Source organism: Onychostoma macrolepis, chromosome 23 (genome assembly GCF_012432095.1).
Source record: "Onychostoma macrolepis isolate SWU-2019 chromosome 23, ASM1243209v1, whole genome shotgun sequence".
Taxonomy (NCBI): Eukaryota; Metazoa; Chordata; class Actinopteri; order Cypriniformes; family Cyprinidae; genus Onychostoma; species Onychostoma macrolepis.
Genome location: NC_081177.1, coordinates 1,163,248 through 1,177,178, shown reverse-complemented (window position 1 = coordinate 1,177,178; position 13,931 = coordinate 1,163,248). Strand labels below are relative to the sequence as shown.

General features: G+C 40.4%; 1 protein-coding gene across 3 annotated transcripts in view; it reads right to left on the bottom strand.

Moving 5' to 3' along the window:
• Positions 1 to 13,186, bottom strand: part of LOC131531676 (secretory phospholipase A2 receptor-like) — a 19,821-nt gene extending 6,635 nt beyond the window's left edge. Inside the window, exons 1-3 of one of the 3 annotated variants that reach the window (XM_058762623.1) lie at positions 13,108 to 13,120; positions 10,676 to 12,440; positions 10,143 to 10,181 (exon numbers count right to left, since the gene is read on the bottom strand). The gene's annotated coding sequence lies outside the window, so the exon portion shown is untranslated. Of the gene's footprint in view, positions 1 to 10,142; positions 12,441 to 13,107 lie in introns of all 3 variants that reach the window. The other 2 variants (XM_058762624.1, XM_058762622.1) reach the window with 2 other exon arrangements.
• Between the last annotated feature and the right edge of the window lie 745 nt (positions 13,187 to 13,931).

Sequence of the window (13,931 nt, the reverse complement as noted above, 5' to 3'; positions counted from 1 at the left end):
GTTGACCTGATGTCGCAACTGCAAAGCTTAAGTAATGAGATAATGCAAATTAAAGAAACAATCCAACAGCCCTCACCTGCTTCTCAGTGTTTTGCGGTCAGTAACAAGGCTCCAGCTATGACGATGACTCGTCAGCCGCTACAAGATTTCTCACAAAGTTACCAGCCAGTAGCAGAGTGGAATAAAGAGCTGCCAAACCAAACATGGGGAATAAGTCACCCAACGCATGAACAACATCAGTATCCACTGCAACTCCACCACCCTAAATCACAACAGAACTCACAACAACAGTATATGACATCACAGCCTCACAGTCTGCAACCATGTTCAATGCCATTACAGCAGCCCCTGCTACATCCAACGTCAACACAGTATGCGAATCATCCATCACGATATGCAACCTCACAGCCTCGCCCACCACAGTTTAATTCAGCGCCCCAACAGTATACAGCAACATCGCCACTACCACAATACCCTCAGCAGTTTCGACAGCCACGTCCCCCAAGAACAAGACAGTGCTTTTATTGCCAGCAAAGGGGACCAGAGGAACTATGCACCCATTGTTATTGTTGTGGTAGCAGTGAGCACTTTTCAGCAGGCTGCAGAACCAGAGGTGCAAGATTTCAAAGTAGAACGCCTTTAAACGGAAATGGGTTGCCTCCACGGGACAGGGAGTGACCGAACTGCAAAATGTCCCACCAACGTCCAAAGCAGCACTTTGAGAATGTAGAACAAGAGTTGTCTGAGTTGCCTCCACTTGATCACATTTTAACTGCTTCATGTCAAGTTAACAAATATTCACCTGTCACTTCTCTCGTCGGCAAACAATGTCTGGTAACCTGCTACTTACAAGGACACAAAACTGAGGCGTTATGGGACACAGGTTCTCAAGTATGTATTGTAGATGAACAATGGAGAGACAAGTACATACCTGAAGTGAAATTGAAGGACATTTCTGAGGCAACAGAAGCTCCAGATGGCTTGCAGCTTGTGGCAGCTAATGGGACCAGTATGCCTTATGTTGGATGGGTAGAGATAACTTTCAAATTGGCTTCCCCTGTTGATAGTGTAAAAGAGTTAGGCATTCCTGTCCTCGTCTTAAAAGATCAAAGGTTATCCAAACCAATCATCGGCTACAATGTGATTGAACAAGTGATGAGACAGAGTGAAGCAAGTGAAGAGAATGAAGTGAGTAAAGGACGTTTGCACAAGATTGTCAAGTATGCCTTCCCTGGCATGAAGAAAAATAAGATACAGACCTTCATTAATCTTGTGACTACTGAGAATCTGGGTGAATATTTGGTGAAAACAATGAAAGACCCTGTGAACATACCAAAACGCACAATTATGCAGATACAGTGTCAAGTTAAAATGCCATATATGAAGCAAGACACTGTTTTCTTGTTTGAACCACATGTAAACCCACAGTGTACAGATGGTCTGGAACCTCTGGAAACCCTAGTAACTCTTCAGAAAGGAAGGCGTCCAGTGGTCAAGATCAGCATACAGAACATCACAGACCATGATATCAGGCTTGCAGGGAAAACTGAGCTTGGGACAATGCAATCAATAAAATCTGTACTACCAACTGCAGTATCACATTGTGCAACAACAGCCATGATCAGCGAGGTTCAAAAAACCACCAATGCTAATGAAAGTAACAGTGAAGAATTGTGGGACCCACCTGCTGATGTAAGCCACTTACCTTTGCACCAGCAAAATAAAGTAAAACAGCTACTACGAGAAGAGTGCCATTCATTTTCAAGGTCAGATGACGATATTGGGTGCATCAAAGATCTTCAACTAAGTATCTCTCTGACTGACAATACGCCTGTTGTCCGCATGTACACTTCAGTCCCCAAGCCACTGTATCAGGAAATGAAGGACTACCTGCATGATTTGATTGCCCAGGGCTGGATAGAGAAACCCATTCTCCTACTCTTCACCAATCGTATGTGTTCGTAAGAAAGATGGCAGCCTTAGGTTGTGCATTGACTATAGAGACCTCAATAGGAAGACACTACCTGATCGCCAGCCTATCCCGAGTACAAGACATTCTAGACAGTTTAGGAGGTAATGCCTGGTTTTCTGTATTAGATCAGGGCAAAGCTTACCATCAAGGTTTTATGTCTCCAGAAAGCAGACCATTGACAGCATTCAGTACACCATGGGGCTTATATGAGTGGGTTCGTATTCCCTTTGGCCTCATGAATGCACCTGCAGCATTTCAGCATTTCATGGAAGAGTGCTTAGAAGGACTTAGAGATGAAATTTGTGTGCCTTACTTGGATGACATCCTGGTTTTCAGCAAGACATTTGATGGACATCTTGAAGCGATGAGAAAAGTGTTGCAACGTTTACAAGCCCATGGAGTAAAGCTGAAACCACGAAAGTGTGATATGTTCAAGAATGAGGTTCGCTACTTAGGCCGAATTGTTTCCGCAGAAGGCAGTAGAATGGACCCTGCAGACACTGTTGCTGTAACAACACTTAAAGAGAAAAGACCAAGCACTGTGGGAGAGCTACGGAAAATTTTAGGTCTACTGAGTTACTATCGCCAGTACATCAAAGACTTTTCACGAATTGCTAAACCCCTTTACGACCTTCTGAAGAGCAATGAGAAAAATGAGAGCACAAAGAAAAGAAACTACAAAGTAGTTACCAACAGAAAAAGTCACGTGGTGCCATCCAGTAAGCTGATCGAATGGACAGAGTACCATCAAGAAACATTGTCAAAGCTGATTGATTGTCTCGTTCAACCTCCAATATTGGGATTTCCAGACTTTTCAAAAGCATTCGTACTTCACACAGATGCATCCAATCAAGGTCTAGGTGCGGTCTTGTATCAGAACCAGAACGGAAAGTTAAGGGTGATAGCCTATGGTTCAAGAACATTGACCAATGCAGAGAGAAATTACCACCTGCACAGTGGAAAGTTGGAGTTTCTAGCCCTCAAATGGGCTATAACAGAAAAGTTTCGAGACTACCTATATTATGCACCTACCTTCACCGTGTACAGTGATAACAATCCCCTCACTTATGTGTTGTCCTCTGCAAAGTTAAATGCCACTGGATGCAGATGGGTTGCTGAACTTGCAGATTTCCATTTCACCATTCACTATCGCCCAGGTAAAGAGAATGTGGATGCTGATTCACTATCCAGAATGCCAGTTGATATAGAAACAGCAATGAGAGAATTTACAGAGGAGCTTTCATCAGAATGTGGGAGCCACAATACAAGCTGTGGAGGTTCAGCACGACCCAGATCCACCCCTTACGTTAGTCTGTCAGTGTGCGCCAGCAAGCATGGAGATTGGTGATGAACCCTACAAATCATTATCAAAAGAGGAGATCCGGCAAGCACAAAGAGATGACACGAATGTCAAAGAAATCATAGACTACTTACAGTCGGGAAGTAGACCTTCTTCAAAGCAGTGGCGGTCAGCCAATCCTACAGTTAGAGGTCTAATGCGTGAGTGGGACAAGCTGGTGTTGGACGAGTATGGCATACTGCACCGCAAAACATCACAACGAATGCAGCTAGTGTTGCCTGCCCAGTTTAAGAGTACCGTCTTGAGGGAACTGCATGATGAGATGGGTCACCAAGGTCTTGACCGCACAACCAGTCTCATCAGAGATCGCTTTTCTGGCCTTACATGAAAAGGATATTGAACACTATGTGCTGAGAACCTGTTCATGCATAAAGCAGAAAACCATGCAGAGAGATTAGGGCACCCCTCAAGAGCATCAAGACGACACATCCATTTGAGTTAGTATCCATTGACTTCCTTCACTTAGACAAGTGCAAGGGGGTTACAGTATATCCTGGTGATCATCGACCATTTCACTCGATACGTGCAGGCATATGCTACAACTTCAAATCTGGAAAAACTGTAGCAGATCGTTTGTTCAATGATTTTGCCCTGAGGTTTGGGTTCCCTCGCGAATTCACCATGACCAAGGCAGGGAATTCGAAAATCAACTCTTTGATCAGCTCCAAAAATACAGCGACATCACTGCCTCTAGAACGACCCCTTACCACCCGCAAGGAAATGGACAAGTAGAAAGATTCAATCGGACCATTCTGCAGATGCTCAAAACTCTCACAGAAAAACAGAAATTGAATTGGAAAGAGGAACTGAATAAGCTAGTGTTTGCCTACAATTGTACTAAAAGTGAAGTGACTGGATTCTCACCTTTCTACCTCATGTTCGGTCGCTCTCCAAGGCTTCCAGTTGATGCATTGTTTGGCCTCAATCCAAACAAAGGTTCCATCGACCACAGTGAATATGTGGAGAGGTGGACAAAGGGTATGCAAGAGGCTTATGAGATTGCCAGTGAGCATGCAAAGAAGTGTACTGAGAGAAACAAAAGAAATTATGACCAAAAAGTGAGATGTACTAGTTTATGTCCTGGCAGCAGAGTTCTTGTGAAAAATCTGGCTCAAAAAGGGGGTCCAGGAAAACTTCGAAATTTCTGGGAGGATGAAGTCCACATTGTCATTCGCCAGGCTGCTGAAGATACTCCAATCTATGAAGTGAAACCAGAGCAGGGTAAAGGCAGATCGAGAGTGTTGCATCGTAATCATCTTCTCCCCTGTGATCACTTACCTCAGGTTACCACACAGACTCAAAATGCCACACTGAGAAAGCACCAACAGAAAAGCACAGCTTTACCTGCCGAGAGAAGGGAGGAACATGAGCCAGAGAATGACAGTGAAAGTGATGAAGAGTACTATGTGCAAGTTGAACCCTACCAGTTCAGAACACAGCCAAATAGTCATAATCAGATGGAAAAGGAAACCACATCACACCTGTTACATACTAGTGAGAAATCATCAGCTCAGTCAGAACAAATGCTCGAGTTGACAGTGTTGCCACATCAAGCTGAACAGGAACAAGATGTAATAGAACATGTTGACTTACCTGCTGGAGAACACTGCTTACCTGAACAACACTCACCTAGACAACACTTACCTGTCAAAGAACGACAACAACCAGAACATCACTCACCTGCACAGAGGAATCCTGCAGAGGAACCATCTAGAATCCGACAACGGCGACCACCAAAGAGGTTCACATATGAAAATTTTGGAACTCCTACATGCTACAGTGTACAAAATGCAAGAAATGACTTTAATTCACACCCCATACACACATGGACACCAAATATGAATTCTTGGGTACCAATGCAGATTCATTATTCTCAGCCCTCACTTATCTATTATCCAGCAAATTAAAGAACACCAATGAACCTTCACTTGACCAGGTCTCAGGTGGCACTGCAGAACTGTACTGACAAACTGCATTGACATCATATTGACACTAACTGCCTAACTGATTGCACTTATCTGTTGCCAACAAAGGGACTGTGACACTCATAGAATAAACTGTTGTTGGGCGAAAGAAAACATGGACTGTTTGAAGGCCTAGACAGATTAAATGGACTGTACACTTTGAAAGAACATGGACTGTTTAAAGGCCTAGACAAATTAAATGAGCTGAATGTTCTGAAACTTTCATTGAAGAAGCTCGGAGAACGGCTTGAAGTATTTGTTGCACTTGAACTTAATGAACATTCCTTAGTGCCTTGATTCTGGGACTGTTGTTTGGGGCACTAGCTCATTGGACTTGAATTCAGAAAAGCTGATAATCAGCTAACAAGGACTGTCTGTAAAACAGGAACATGATGAGTGATTATTGAATGTATGTACTGAATGTAAAAAAAAAAAAAAAAAAAAAAATGAAAATTGAGAATAAGTATTGAAAACTGTGTGACCTGATACCTTTACAAGTGTGAAGTAAAACAATATGGACTGGTTTAGGGCTTTGAGTGTTTTGATGTCGGGACGACATTTTATTTTGTTGGGGAGAGTGTGACCACCCTGCTGCATGGAGTTTGTGTCATAACAATATTAAATTATTTGTATATATTTTGTTATGTATTTAGGTATGTCTATTTCTATTTACATGTGTATATAAGTTAAATTAAAATTACTTTAATGTGTTATAATGAGTTTGCACTGGACAGTCCAGCTGCATTTTCCGAATTCCTGGTGGCAGTTGAGAGAGAGTAGAGTTACCGTGACAACTGCAGCGCATCCTCAGACAACAAAGAGGACCGCTTGGGCAACCACTAACTCTTGTCTCTGTCTCTCTCATTTATTATTAAGGTTAGTTAAAGTTATTAAAATGTAATGCCAAACTACAGTTTACATGATTTAATGTGTTAATAATTTGTTTAAATTGATCATTTGTGTAATTGTGTAATTTTCATACCCGTTTCATAGAAGTTTATATGAGTCGTTTGCATACTACCTTTAATACTTACCGGAGTAGTTGATCTGAGATATTTATGAGTAAATCCAGATGTGTGGAAGATCTGCAACATTTCTGTACATATTATTATCTATTTATTTGTTGACTGTGATTTGATTTAAGTATTTATATGTGTTGATGACTACTGTGATTCAAAGTGTCTTAATGAAATACAATGTATATTAAAGACAACAAAGAGGACCGCTTGGGCAACCACTAACTCTTGTCTCTGTCTCTCTCATTTATTATTAAGAGTACTACAAATTTTGGAGGTTGGGGAGAGTGTGACCACCCTGCTGCATGGAGTTTGTGTCATAACAATATTAAATTATTTGTATATATTTTGTTATGTATTTAGGTATGTCTATTTCTATTTACATGTGTATATAAGTTAAATTAAAATTACTTTAATGTGTTATAATGAGTTTGCACTGGACAGTCCAGCTGCATTTTCCGAATTCCTGGTGGCAGTTGAGAGAGAGTAGAGTTACCGTGACAACTGCAGCGCATCCTCAGACAACAAAGAGGACCGCTTGGGCAACCACTAACTCTTGTCTCTGTCTCTCTCATTTATTATTAAGAGAGTACTACATATATATATATATATATTAGGGGTGTAACGGTACACCTACTGAACCAAAACAGTTCACGAGGCGAATTCCAAATGGTAGTGATCGTCCCTGTGCCCAGTGGTGTAGTGGAGGGTATACGCAGGTATACGGTGTACCCACTTCTTTATCAGTCGGCATTCCGTACACCCGCTTCTAAATCCCCTCAGTGTCCTGCACGAGCCAAATCATGACAATAAAAATGTAGTATATAGGCTAAACAAATCATAAAATTGTCATTAGGAAAATACAGGAAAAATATTATAAATTATCGGTTATTGTCAAGCAGTGTATTTGATTTCTCAGCCAATTAAATGCAAGAGGTAATAATTAATAAATAATAATCTTAATAAAACCTGTCACTTAGACAAAAAAGTTATTATATTAGACATTTCTGTCCCCCTCACTTCGGAAATGATTGAGAAGCACGATTTTTTTTGTTTGTTTCAAATAGAGATCACAATTCTGAACAGGCAACTAAACAAAACAGCATGCAGTTTACTAGAGGTTCTGACAAAATGTCAGTTGCTGCAGTGCAGTCTATTTATATTTGTTTATTTATTTTAATTATTTATTGCGAAATCTGCACCTCTTTTGTGGATAATATTATTTCCATAATGATCCTTACTCAAGCTGCAGAAGTTAAGTGACAGTGTGCAAATATTACAACAGTGAACTAAATACGCAAGACTAGTTTTACATGTCACTGTTTATGACACAGGTCGTTCGTCCTTTGTCGGGCCGTTAAAAAAAAATGGGGGGCATAAATTAAGAGTATACCCACTTCTCCAGGCACCACTACACCACTGCCTATGCCCTACTACCTTCTCATGTTCCCTTCGCTAACGGACTTCTGGAAGGGCCCTTTGTGAAGGGATTCAGTTGCTCACTTTCGTTTGGAACGTCCCTACAAATGGCGTCTCTTCAAGGGCGCAAAAAAGCCGTTTGGAATGGTAATTTCCTCATCATCTTCAGCTGGGATGTTCCCATGACAACGCAGAAGCAGCGGTGTGCGTCAGCAGATGTCGCTGTTTTAATGGCGTAGCATAAATGTCTTTTTAGTGTTGTTAGCATAACTGTTGCAAGTGAACATACATTTTATATTTTAAAACGTTTTTTTTTTTTTTTTTTTTATATAATATGTAAAAACTAGTATGTATAAAACTTTTTCAAATATAAATGTATATTTTTTTATGCCAGTGTCCGTCAGCGAATCTGCACACTGTGCTGCGTTGTCGCGGGAACATCCCAGCTGAAGATGCTGAGGAAATCATTGCTGCGTCCCAATGTGCATACTTATACTACGCCCTTAAAGTATGTACTCTTTTGGTGAAGAAAAAAACAAAGTACACACTTTTGAGTGTGCAGCAGAAGAGTAGGCAAGCTGCGTCTTTAACAGACCGCTCTGTTGCATCTGTTACACGCACCCTGTCCAGTCAAATCAAGTCACTATTATTTGAATACCGCTTTTAACAATGCAAATTGTGTCAAAGCAGCTTTACATCAGCTTCATATAAAGCTGGGTGGCTTTATATCAGCTTTACAGTATTTAGACGGGGAAATAGTTTGCCGAAATAGTGTCATTCTCCTCTGGCCAGACAAAATCAGCAGTTTAAATGTGACTGTAAACTGGCCTGTCAATCATCTGGTCACTGTTAACATCCTCCACATTTCATTTCATTTAACTTCCTACTGTATTAGAGAGAAAAGAAGTAGCTTGTTGAGTCGCCAGTCGCGGTCTTTCATGCGGAGAACTCTGCTCATATTTTCTGCATAATGATGCATTTAAAAGTTAACGACCAAATGGATGTTTATAAAAGTTCACATTGCTGTTGCAGAGAACACGGATAACAATAAATAAATATTTTTTGCCAGGTTAAATGTTGATTATTAGTAACTCAAAACCCTTTTTGTAAACCTCTCTACCTAACGGTCAATCGCTCGAATCCGCTACGTTTGTAGTTCTAACGCATTTTATTCGTGTTTGTAGTTCTGGACCGAATCCTTTGCCAAGGTGCAATGGATTGTGGGCAATTTTAGCCATTAGAGAGTGCACGGATTCACACTTCAAAAATCGACCTGAAATAGTAGATCATCCGGGGACTTTTGGCATAGCCTACTCTTTTCAATATACTATGCTTTGGGACAGACTTATTATAATCTCACATAATATTTAGGATGGATAGTATGAACATTGGGACGCAGGGTATGTCTCTCCTGTGCCAAGAGCATTCAGACGTGCCCTGTTCACTCCAAAGTCCCCACTCCAAGGGGATAGGGACGATCACTTCCATTTGGAATTTGCCCCGTGAACCGTTTCGGATTTTGTTTTTGTTTACATAAAATATGTGTGTGTACTGGGTATATTTATTACGTATATACACATACACTCACATACAACATATATTTTGGAAATATTTACGTGCATATACATTTATATATTTATATTCTTATATTTTATATTATATATAAATATATTTAATATAAACATAACATATTTTTCTTAAATATATACATGCATGTGTTTGTAATTGTATATAGATAATAAATATACACAGCACACACACATATATTATGTACACAAAAACTTTATTTTGGATGCGATTAATCATTTGTCAGCACTTACATATATACTTTCAATACTTATGTCTTAGTATCTTCACTTGTGTTTAATGGTTAAAATTATAAATATGATATAAATACTGTTCAGTTTCTCGCACAAACCGATCATTTCGTGTCTTAGGACATCAATGTATTATCACGAGCCGCAGGGTTTAATTTGGATTTGTCTGTGCATGTTTTTTTTTCTCTCAAAGATTGTGTGCCCATTGACTGGCATTATATGACTGACAGACTGCAACGGTTTGAGTTAAAAATCTTCGTTTGTGTTCTACTGAAGAAACAAAGTCACCTACATCTTGGATGCCCTGGGGGTAAGCAGATAAACAAATTTTCATTTTTGGGTGAACTATCCCTTTAAACACTCAAACTTTAATTGAGACTGAAATCTACAGGCCGCTGCAGTCTAGAGGACTCATGGGAAACACTGCTGATGTTTTGTGGTTTTTATGTGGTTTATTACAGTAGCAGCTCAATCTCCTGAACAACACACACGATTACAGGAATCATTCAAACACACTTGAACACCGTCAGCACAGCACTAACACTAACTATCAAGACTAGTACTAGTCAAGCACTCATTTAAACACTCACTCACCTGTGAGCAGAAGAGACAGCAATGTGATTCTCTCCATTTCTGAGGGAAAAACAGACATCAGTCTCAATAAATGATGCAGACGCTGAACATCTGACCAGATCCAGAACATCAGATCATGTCATTTCTGCTTTATCATTGCTTATTAGATTCTACATCAGTTATAAATACACACATGAAGCTCCTGAAGCTGATGTGTGTCATGATTCAGTGTGAAAATACACTGAAAATACATTAAACTTACAGTAAAAGCAGCTGTGCTTGCCAGAACTTTTGAGGGAAAAAAATCAATAGCAATATTTTAGGTTTTACATGTTTAAGTTGCTGTAGGGAGTGAAATTATTTCCTTACGATATTAACTCAGGAACTCACAGATGCCATGCAATAAAAACATAAAACTTATCTGGAGAGGTGATCTCTAAAGAGAGCAAACAACACCTCTCTTCTTGTTAATTTACGACCCCTTCTCACCCCTGCCCTCTCTACCTCTCCCTCCAAAAGGTTTCACTTAAAGTTCATTAAGAATAGGTATATACCTCTCATATATCTCGTGAACCCATTGTTTTTCACCTTCATGTTTGGTATCATTTTAAAGGTCTCTGTGTGATTGGTAAATTGGTCTCAATTTCACATTCATATTATATTATATTATATAAAACGTTTGTAGAATTGTGTTCTGCTGAGGAGGGGGTGTGTCCCCCTTTAGGGGTCTGCGGGAATGTTTATCCATCTTCATCCAGGTGCGACCCTGGAGCACTAGAACCAAAAACACCAAAAGGTATTTTATGTTTTTACAACCGATCTGAAGATTTCTTTGTTTTTCTTATTTGGGTATATAAGGGAAGTGTCAGATCAGCTCGTAGTGTGGAGTGTATTTCATATGTTCCGTACTATGTATCTTCTTGAAGTCAGGTATATATTTTACCCTTAAATTCATCTTTGAACAACTGATGTTATGTATTTTCTTATTTCTAAATAGGCTTCTAATTATTTTCATTATGTAATTGGCATGATACAACTCTACCTGACTAATAATAAATTGATATATTTGATTTATTCCGATCTCTTCTGAAATCATGTTTTCTAGTAGATTAGAGTTATAGTCTAGTGTTTCCACAAATCTGCGTCCAGGACAGATCATACTGAAGAACCAATGAATGAAGCGGGGGCTCGTCATTAGGGATCTTCTGTTTGCTGATTGTCACTGACTTAACAAGTTACAGTTTTCGTGATTATAGAAAAAAAAAGTACACTTTTTATTATGTGTTTGCAGGGTGCAGCCTATTTAAAGGTATTATAGTCACCCCTGTATCCTCTGAGTAGGATCAGCTGGCGAGTTTGTGCCGTGCGTTCACTGTTGGCCTAGTGAATTGCTAAGCGACACTGGGTCACTAATGAACGAAGAATTGAAATAATAAATAATAATCGATATTTGTGATCAGTTTTTAATTAAGAATATTGCCTAAATTTAATGATCACTTGAAATCGGAGTCAGATTGAATACGGGGCTAGACTAAAATTGAAACGGGTGGGAACAATGGCGGAGGCTCAGGAGGAGGACAGACACCCGGGAGGGGGCCGGCAGACAGAGACCAGGGAGGCGACGAAGGAGGGAGGAGCCAGGTAGGAGACAGGAGGGATCCGGAGCAGGAGGCACCCAGCAGGACCCAGGCCACAGCCATGATGATGGCCCACGGTGGAGCCAACGGAGGGAGGAGCCATGGAGGAGAAATGGCCGCCGACTCCAGAGGGCCGACCAACGGCGGCAGAGCAGGTGGTGGAGGAGCCTGAGGCGGAGATCCGGGGCGGAGCCGGAGTGACTGAGGACCAAGGTGGAGCTGGCGGGAGGAAGGAGCCCAACGGAGCTGGTGGGACGGAGTGACGAGGTGCAGCCGGAGGAGCGGAGTCCTTAGGCGATGGCGGGTCGACGCCTGACCAAGGCGGAGCCGGAGAGACGAGGGAGCCCGGTGGAGCTGGAGGATCGACGGGTGACGGTGAAAGCGAAGGAACTAGGAGCTGAGGTGGAGCCGCTGGGTCAACGGGCCCGAGGCAGAGTCCGGGCCGAGGAGGCTGGAGGCGGAGGTGAGGGATACTCCAGCCCCAGTGACGCTGGAGGATGGCAGTCCCGTGGGGCTCGCACCGCATTCACTCCGTATAAACGGAGGTTACTGTTTTAGGTTGGTCGTTCTGTCACGGTTCCAGGAAGCACGGAGACGAGGAATACACAAAACGAGTCTTTAATGAATCCACTGGGGAACATAGACCACACGGAAGATGTGACAACACCAACCTGCTGAAGTACTAAAATCAGTTTTTTACCTTTATAACACAGTGACAGCCAGCTTAAAATACAGATAAAGTGATATAGTTCAAGTAAAAATACTGAAAAAAAAAGATTAATTTCCTGTTAGATTTATACATTTTTCAATGTATGGTAAGGGAGCTGTTAACCGGTTCAGCAGGTTTTTACCGTAGGAATTTTTTGTCTTTTATCATTAAGAATTCTGATATTTGTTTTTACAATGTATTGTTTTATGCTGCACATTTCTGCTTTTAAAACCTGTTTTTTTTTTTTTTAATTGTTGCAGTGATAAGTGAATTATGCTAATTTTTTTTTTTTTTTTTATTAACTAAATTTTACTTTTATTTTCTTGTTTTGCTTTTATAATAACTCAAATTTAGGACACACTTGTTTTACTGGTAAATTAGGTGATGAAACCTTTATGGAGTTATCACTGGATATCACGTTTATTTTTCAAGTTTATTTACTTTTTTTTATTTTCTCTATAATGTTATAAAGAAATTTTATATAATTTAACTGAAAAACTCAAGATACCAACAGACAAAATGTGCAAAATCCACACATTCACTATTTAAACAGTGATCAGCTGAGTATAATATATTATAAAACACTGATAAATCAATCATATTGTAATAAGTGTAAAGTTAAGACTCAGAGGTTTCTTACCTGTAGATCTTGTGATTCAGGTGTGTTTGTGTTTCTTCTTTTATCAGGACAGACTGATATCACCGATCGTCTCTCTTTCTGCTCCTCCCATCTTTGCTTTTCCTGGAAAGAAAAACTCCCTTCTGTGTTTTGTTTATTTCTTTGTTCAGGTTTGTTTCCTTGTTCAGATTCCCCCCCACCCACCTTGTTTCTTTCCCAAAGGCAACAGCATTGAACAAAAGAGTGTGTGTGTGCGTGGGTGTGTGTGGGTGTACTGGTTTTTGTGGTTTACGGGTACAAAATTTGTATAATGACATGGGTATGACAGAGGTATTACAATTTGAAGGTGGTTTATGAGGACACTGTCTATGTCCCCGTAATTCAAAAGGCTTAAAAAACATACTAAATGGTGTTTTTTTGACAATCTAAAAATGCACAGTCTCCTGTAAGGGGTAGGTTTAGGTGTAGGGCAATAGCACATACAGTAAGTACAGTATAAATACCATTATGCCTATGGAGAGTCCCCACAAGGATAGCAAACCAGACATGGGTGTGTGTGAGTGTGTGTGTGTGTGTGTGTGCAGGCACGTGCACACATAGACATCAAAGAGGGCTTGAGCACCTGCCCTTTTTCTTCATCAAGAGAAAGTGCCCTTTTTTTCTGGGGATTTTTTTTTTATAATTGAATATGTGTGTGTGTGTGTGTTTATACCAGTGGAAAGAAAACATCCAAAACACACACCGTGTTTATTATATTACACTTTATCTGTTTGCATCTGTAGATTTCAATTCCTAAACGTATCTTCAAATGGTTTTTATTCCAATTCAGCAGCACTTATAAACAC